This window comes from Panthera uncia, assembly GCF_023721935.1.
Source record: "Panthera uncia isolate 11264 chromosome C1 unlocalized genomic scaffold, Puncia_PCG_1.0 HiC_scaffold_3, whole genome shotgun sequence".
In the NCBI taxonomy this organism is placed as follows: domain Eukaryota; kingdom Metazoa; phylum Chordata; class Mammalia; order Carnivora; family Felidae; genus Panthera; species Panthera uncia.
Genome location: NW_026057584.1, coordinates 32,011,502 through 32,019,363, shown reverse-complemented (window position 1 = coordinate 32,019,363; position 7,862 = coordinate 32,011,502). Strand labels below are relative to the sequence as shown.

At 38.4% G+C, this 7,862-nt stretch overlaps 1 pseudogene; it reads right to left on the bottom strand.

The window, feature by feature from the left end:
* Positions 1-6,998: 6,998 nt before the first annotated feature.
* Positions 6,999-7,556, bottom strand: LOC125911368 (60S ribosomal protein L26-like; annotated as a pseudogene).
* Positions 7,557-7,862: the final 306 nt, after the last annotated feature.

Genomic DNA, 7,862 nt, shown 5'->3' with positions numbered 1-7,862 from the left:
TTCATGATATACTTAGCGTAAGGGAGGCTGCTTTTCTGGTTATAAAATCTGGTCTAGGTAGTAAAGGATTGTAATATATGGAGACATCTGCTTTTTACCCCAAAATTCAAATGTTGGCAGTTCTTTTTCTGTCCTAGAAATCATAATGCTTTGTTTAAAAAATTTTTATGTTTATTTATTATTTTTGAGAGGCAGAGCATGAGTGGGGGAGAAACAGAGAGAGAGAGAGAGAGAGAGAGAGGGAGACACAGAAGCAAGCTCCAGACTCTAAGCTGTCAGCACAGAGCCCAAAGCGGGGCTTGAACCCATGAACCACAAGAGCATGGCCTGAGTTGAAGTCGGTTAGCTGACTGAGCCACCCAGGTGCCCCGAAATCATAATGCTTTAGAACAGCTTTTCTTAATGCTCATCCCTCTCTTACTCTCGGATACACATGAGTGCTACATACCCCTGGTGAATGTATTCAGATTTGATTAAAACCCAGAAAACTGGTGAAGTAAAGCACTACAGTAATTTATAAGTGCCACAACTATACATAGTTCACCAGAACAGACAGCTGTTTTAGTTTGGGTCCTCTCTGAAGCAGAGGCCGAGACAAGGATCAGGGTGTGAGTTATTTGGGAGAGAGTTCTTTGAAACAAGAGTGAAGGAATGGAAAGAGTGAGGCAGGGAGGGAGGAAAAGCTAACATAAGTGTGTATTATTGAGGTTGTTGCTTTAAGCAATGGGGTCTAGATTCTCTCAGAACTTTGGAAAAGCATACAGAAGCCTCTCAGAAGCATCCGTCTGAAGGACTGTGTCCAGTCACCCATAGTGGAGAATTTCCTGGGAGCTTAACTGCCCTGAAATTCTGGGGTTATATCTGCACCTAGCTGGGGTGGGATTCAGAGATGACTATGGGGTAAAACAAAAACAGAAACAAACAAATCAGGGGTGTAAAGACCTCCAAAAATCTGCTCTTCTTTATGAGCAATAAAAACAGTCAAAATCAACCTTTTTTAGAACTCTGGAAATTAACTAAAGGTTTGCAATAATCCAAGGAGTATTTACTCAGGAAAAATAGCTGAATCTCAGTTAGAACAGTAAGTCTTGTAGCATTTCAAGGCTGACCACAAAACTTAAGAGGAAAAACTGGTGAATTGGGAGGTTCTGAAAAGCTCTGACATATTCCAACAAATCTGGAAGGCCACATGCTTGTACAGGACCATGCACATACTCAAGAAAGGCCTGGAAGGCGTTGCCATCCCACACAAGCAAATAAAAGGGAAAATGAATGAATGGAAGTGGTGCAATTTATAATGATCACCTTGAATTGCCTACAGTTAATTTTCAAACACGATTCTAAATTTTGTATTCTAAATACACTGCTAAGCTTAGCTTTTAAAATTCATTAATGATTTTTTTTTTCTTTATAACACATCTTACCACAGAAAGCAACCTAGATGGTGGGAACATGGTAGAGAGCCACCGTTTACGTGATCATCTATCGCAGTGGATCCCAAGTTTTAGTAGCATAGGAGTTACTTCAGCTATTTAAACTGTTGATTTTGGATTTCTCCTGTTCTCTAGACTCCCCCTGCTCTCTTCGTCCCCCTCTAAGGAGTGTGACTCAGTAGGGGGGAGGGTCCTGAGTGTCTGTATTGCCAAAAAGCATCCCAGGTGATTCTGATGCAGGCAGTCTGTGGATTCCAGTTGAAGAAACAATGGTCTTGTCTAACTCATGAGTTTTATAGATGAGATAAATGAGACACAGAAAGGGGAAATGACTTCCAGGTCACACCGTGGAGGTAGAGGAATAGAGTGACAGTCTAATTTCAAGTCTCGTTACTTGTGGTTTTGTGTGTTTTCCAAGATATTACAGTTCTTATATATTTGGGTTAGGATAGCCCTGCGGTCACTGGTCAGATGTGCCAAGCGAGGCAGTGGACCATGTATGAGGGAGTATTAAACCTGCCACATACCAGCCCATGGCTTGGGCAATCTGAATTTGTGCTACAATTTTTTAAAAATGTTTTATTTAATTTTGAGAGAGAGAGAGCGAGTGAGTGCGAGTGAGTGGGGGAGGGACAGAGAGAGAGGGGGACAGAGGCTCTGAATCGGGCTCTGTGCCAACAGCAGCAAGCCCAATTTGGGGTTTGAACTCACAGACTTCGAGATTGTGACCTGAGCCGAAGTCTGACGCTCAACCGAGTGAGCCACCCAGGCATCCCTGAATTTGTGCTACTATTGCACATTAAAAGCATCTTATGCAGAGCATCAGAATGTGAGCAATGCCACTATGGCCACCATGAGAGGACCAGTGAATGCAATGATGTATTTGAAAGTACTGGGAGATTTCAGAGTGTGGTGACCCAAGGACCCGTTAATACTAATTGCTTCTTAGACTAGAGCTACACAGTGCTAAGCATTCACATATTCTCAGACATGTGGATCACTGATTTAAGTGTTCAGTTTCCTGCTGGCATCTGACATCATGAAACCACAACTGTAGAGAATTCCAATTCACAGTTATAAATAAACTTGGCTGCAAAGATCAGAGACAACAGAAGCTATGAGACAGAGTGTTATGCACACTTTTCTAGGATAAAAGATCAGTCTTGAAACTATATTATTGTAATTTGATATCACTGGGCTGGTGTCAGTTGGGGAACAAGGAACAAAGGAAAGCCTCCCATGCAAAGGCATGGTACCATAGGAAAATATGGTGCACTGGGGAGCTGGGAGTGATAGGGAATTTGGAGTGGCTAGGTGAAGGAGAGAGAAAGAGAGAGAGAGAGAGAGAGAGAGAGAGAGAGAGAGAGAGGTGAGACTGGTGGGTGGATAGGGAGGGGCATGAACACTGATCATTGAGGTCAGAGTAAGAGGCAGGATCCAGATCACTAAAGGCCTCAAATGATATTTTAAGGAGGTTGGACATCATCTTATTGACAACAGGGATCCACAGGAGGATTTCAAGTGACAGACTGCAGTTTAGAAAGATGTATGGTTGGTGTATGGAGGGAAGCTCGAGAGGGGGTTCAGGAATAAAGACTGATTAGAAATGGTAAGAACCTGAGCTAGGTTAGTGGTTAGCAGCTCTTCCCATGCTTGAAGATGACCAACTTCAGTTTCTGTTACTGAGTCAGTCTTCAGGAGGCCCAATCCTGCGAATTTTTTGCCTATTGCCTTTATCCTTCTTTCTTTTTTTAATGTTTATTTATTTATTTATTTATTTTGAGAGCGAGCGAGTGTGAGAGAGGGAGGGAAAGAGAGAGAATCCCAGTCTCTGCACTGTCAGTGCCTGATGGGAGGCTCGAACTCACAAACCATGAGATCATGACCTGAGTTGAAATCAAGAGTCAGATGCTTAACCAACCGAGCCACTCAGGTGCTCCACTACCTTTTTATTTCTTAGGAGACATTCCAATAATCTGATTCGAGGACCAAATTTCAGAGATACAAGCTTGAATGATGGGAATAACTGTAACAAGAAAAAGTCGTTAAAGAGAGGGGAGGAGGAGATCAGAAAAGGAGAAGGAGAGAGGAAGAATGGAAAGATACATGAACATGTAAAACTTAGAAGAAGACTCATCACGAAGCTGCAAAATTATCTTACAAGGATTGCTTTAAGAAAAACACCCAGAATTTCAAAGTGGAAATCTTCTGTAGTGATTAAATTTATTTCTAAATGCATTTTTAAAGAGCTTATTAAAATTAATGAATTATCTCATAGTGATCTCATGCATATAGATCATGCCAAAGAGGTAAAAGTTTATTGAGTTGCACAAAGGAAGCTGATCAGTGTCTTGCGGTTTGACAATATGCATTCTGAGTAGGAGCCAGAACCTAACTTCACATCTCAGAGGAGCTAAAATTTTCTGAGAAGGGGATGAAAAATGTGCACTCACTGGGGTTGGTGGAGGAGGCTAGGGCTGGAAGCCAGGTTACCAAATCACTGTCTGGAGCAAGTGGGCAGATGTAAAAAGTGGGAGGAATGTTCAGACCACACCGTTTCCTAGTGAAAATGCTAATGCAAACTTGTAACCATAGCAACACAATAGACCTATTAAAACAAAAAAAAAAAACAACCTCAGTGTCAATTGCACTTAATGGTCACATAAAAAACAATCTTCCTCTTTTTACTTTTTACAGACAAGTAAAATTTTGTATTCAGTTTTGTTTCCTTTCTATCCATCGGATTGACAATACTTTGTTAGAAGATTGCAATTTCTTGATAATCCTTTCTCGCACAGAGGCAAAATTTTAGAAATATAATCTGCCTGGTAATTTTGGATTGAATGTCAGACATTGTGAATATTACCTTGTTGGGTGCTGGTTATTTTTATGTTCCTATAAATATTCTTGATGCTTGCTCTGAGCTCAATTACTTGCATTCCTTTGAGGCTTGCTTTTAAGCCTTGTTAGATGGGACCAGAGCAGCTTCTAGTCAAGGGCTGATTTTCCCCTAACTACTGATTCTTCCACCCAATGGGCTGTGAAATAGGAAACTTTCCACCCAGGTTGGTGGAAGCAGGAACTATTTCCGGTCTTAGGTAAGCAACCAGTATTTTTTTTCCCCACTAATCCTTTTCCTGGCCTCAGGTAGTTTCCTTACATGTTTATACTGATCACTTTCTACCTGAACATTCCAGGGAGACTCTCTCAGATCGCTAAAGCTCTCTCTGTGGAGCTCTCACCTGTGAAACTCTAGCTGCCTTGGCATCCCTGAGTTCTAGCTCCAACTCCACAACTTGGGGAGCCCTCCTCCCTGCACTGCCTCTTGGAAACTCTTTCTAGGCAATAAGCTGGGATGATCACAGAGCTCTCCTTGTTTCCTTCCCTTCCTCAGGGATCACTATCCTGTGCTGCCTGGTGTCCAATATCTGAAAACTGTAGACTCATATATTTTGCCTATTTATTTTTATTTTTTATTTTTTTCCAAAAGGGAGCATTAGTTAGGTTCTTGTTACTCTACTTTGCCTGCAGTAAAATTCTCCAATTTTATGGCTTCTGAATGTGTTTGATGAATAATATATTTGGAGAACAGAATAAATTATATCTTGAATGATGAATTAAAGCTTCTTAATGGTTTAGGATAGCTTAATAAAATTTACAACATTTTCAAGTGTCAAAACATAATTCTCATGATTTTATATTTGTAATTTCCATATAAATACTTAGTGAGCAAGTATCAAAGTTTGATTTCTCATTAATGAAGTAACCAGAAAGATGATAAAGCCAGTTAGGAAACTGAAACACAGAGAAAGTAAGTGATGTATTAGAAGGGAAAGAGAAAGAGAGAGAGAGCAAGAGAAATCAAGAGAGAATATAAATGGAAAATTATGTTGGAATAGGATTGATAAATTAGATACAAAACTCGTTCATGTCCCATAGGTAAATAAAATCATAACCTTTGGGATTATCTTCTCAGATGAATAGAAATAATTTTTATTTCTATTATACAAAAACTCATTTATATAGTATTCATTTTCACAAATTAACATCTAACCTTTACAGACTTAAACATGTCTTTAAAATGTCTCATGTCTTAAAAAGTGATCCTTGGGTGGGCTTAAGTCCATGTTTTAGGGAGGCATTGAATTGACACAGTCATCTTTTGTGATTCATTTCCAAGTTTTGGAAATCTTCATAACATAAATATCACCTATAAGTCAATGAGATCTGCCATTACCTAGCTGGTCACTCGGGGTCTATGTTTGCTCATTAAAAAAAAAAAAAAAAAAACTACAGTAGTGTTTTAAAACTGCACTTATATGTTAGAATCACTTGGGAGAGCTTTTAAAAATTACCAAGACCAGTAATATTCCAATATATGTATATTACATATGTGTGTATATGTATACTACATTTTCTTTATCCATTCATCTATGGATGGACCTAGAGGGTATAATGAATGCTAAGTGAAATAAGTCAATCAGAGAAAAAAAATATCATATGATTTCATTCATATGTAGAATTTAAGAAAAAAAAACCCAAATGAATAAAGAAAAAAAAATAGACTCTTAAATACAGATCGCAAATAGGTGGTCGCCAGAGAGTAGGTAAGCAGGGGGATGGGTGAAATCGATAAAAGGGATTAAGAGTACACTTACCTTGAAGAGCACCAAATAATGTATAGAATTGTTGAATCATTATATTTTATACCTTAAACTAATATAACACTATATGTTAATTATACTTCAATAAGAAGAAACACAAAACACCACCAAAGCCAGGGTCTCTTACTAGACCAATTAAATTAGACTCTGAGGGTGAGGTCAGAGCATTGTTAATTGTTTAAAAGTCCTCTGGTTATTCTAGCGTGCAGCCAGGGTTGAAAACTACTGGTTTAGACTGCGTTTCTCAGACTTCTTTCCATAATAATGCTCTGTAATTCTATGGCTTGAAATATAGGCAATCTGCTTTTACGCTGAAGAAAGTAGACATAAATATAAACTCTGGTAGCTTTCTTGCACTACCAGCGACGTGGAAATGATTTAGGGCTGCAGTATTCATTCCATGGTGTGGAAGCAATGGGAAAGGCCAGGGGTGGGATAGCTGAATGACCGGTCTTTGTGTTCCAATTAGATATAGTCAGCTGGAAAGGGATAGGAATGTCTACAGACAATTTCTTTAAAGAAAAGAAAAGAAAAGAAAAGAAAAGAAAAGAAAAGAAAAGAAAAATCAAAATTCATTATGTGTCCCTGCTTCTCTACTGTTGCGCTCATCCATATTCCCAGAACAGGTATTCTTTTACAAAGTTATTATGGGAGATTGCATTTCTGATCTAAGACTGTGTATCAATAAATTAAGGCTGTGACCAATACTATCCATAAAAAGAAAATAATGGAACAAGTATAAGCCTTTAACATGATTTCAAATAATGAAATTCTACTTCAAATTATATTCTTCCATGCTTGTTACCACTGAAAAGTATTTTGGGTAGGTTTTTTTTTTTTTAATTGAAAAGGATTTTTTTCATTTTAACGGTTTTTATTTAAAGCCGTATATAAGATTACTTTAGTACTGCATCTTCTCAATTGTTTCTTCCCTTTAGTTGCCCTTTTCCTTTCCTGCTTGATGAGATTTGCCTTTACCTTCAAGGATCTTTTTGTGGTCTTTGTCCAGTTTTAGTCTAGTGATAACCACCTTGCTAGGATGATGTCCACATGGACAGGCATGCCATTTGCCTTCGCTCACTGTACTCATTCAAGGTAGATGATGTATTTCTTCCAGTAAACCTGGACTACTTTGCCAATTTGCTGACCTTTGTAGTGTCCTCACACAACCTGTACTTCATCATCCTTTTGGGTGGGCATGGAATGAACCTTGTACTTCTGTCTCAGCTCTTTGGAGAGAGAGGAAGACTTCTTCTTGCGAATGTGGGAAGATGCATTGAAATGCCTTTTGTGGTTCTTGCTCTGGTCAGAAGTCACAAAGGGATTGAACTTCATTTTGGCTGCTGGCACTTTAGCGATGGCAACAAAAAGGAAGGGCAAAAAACAATTTTTGAAAGCAAGGGCTTTTGATACTCTTCACCCTAAACCTACTATTTATGAGAAATACAAAGTAAATGTAACTAGCTAGCCAAAAATTAAAAGTTGCTTACCTTAATAAGAGGGTTTTTATTTTAAGTCATGAATTAATGTTGAATATTTTCCAATGGTTTTGGGCATATTTCTCAATAATTATATGACTTATTTTCTTCTATCTGTTAATGTAGTAATATTAATAGATATCTAAATATTAAACTATTTTTACTTCTGGGATTAAACCCTACTTGGTCATGATGGGTTATTATTTTAATATACTATTTGATTCTATTTCCTCCCTGACACTTTTAATGATAACAATCTTCTTTCCTTTATGGTGAAACATCCTTGT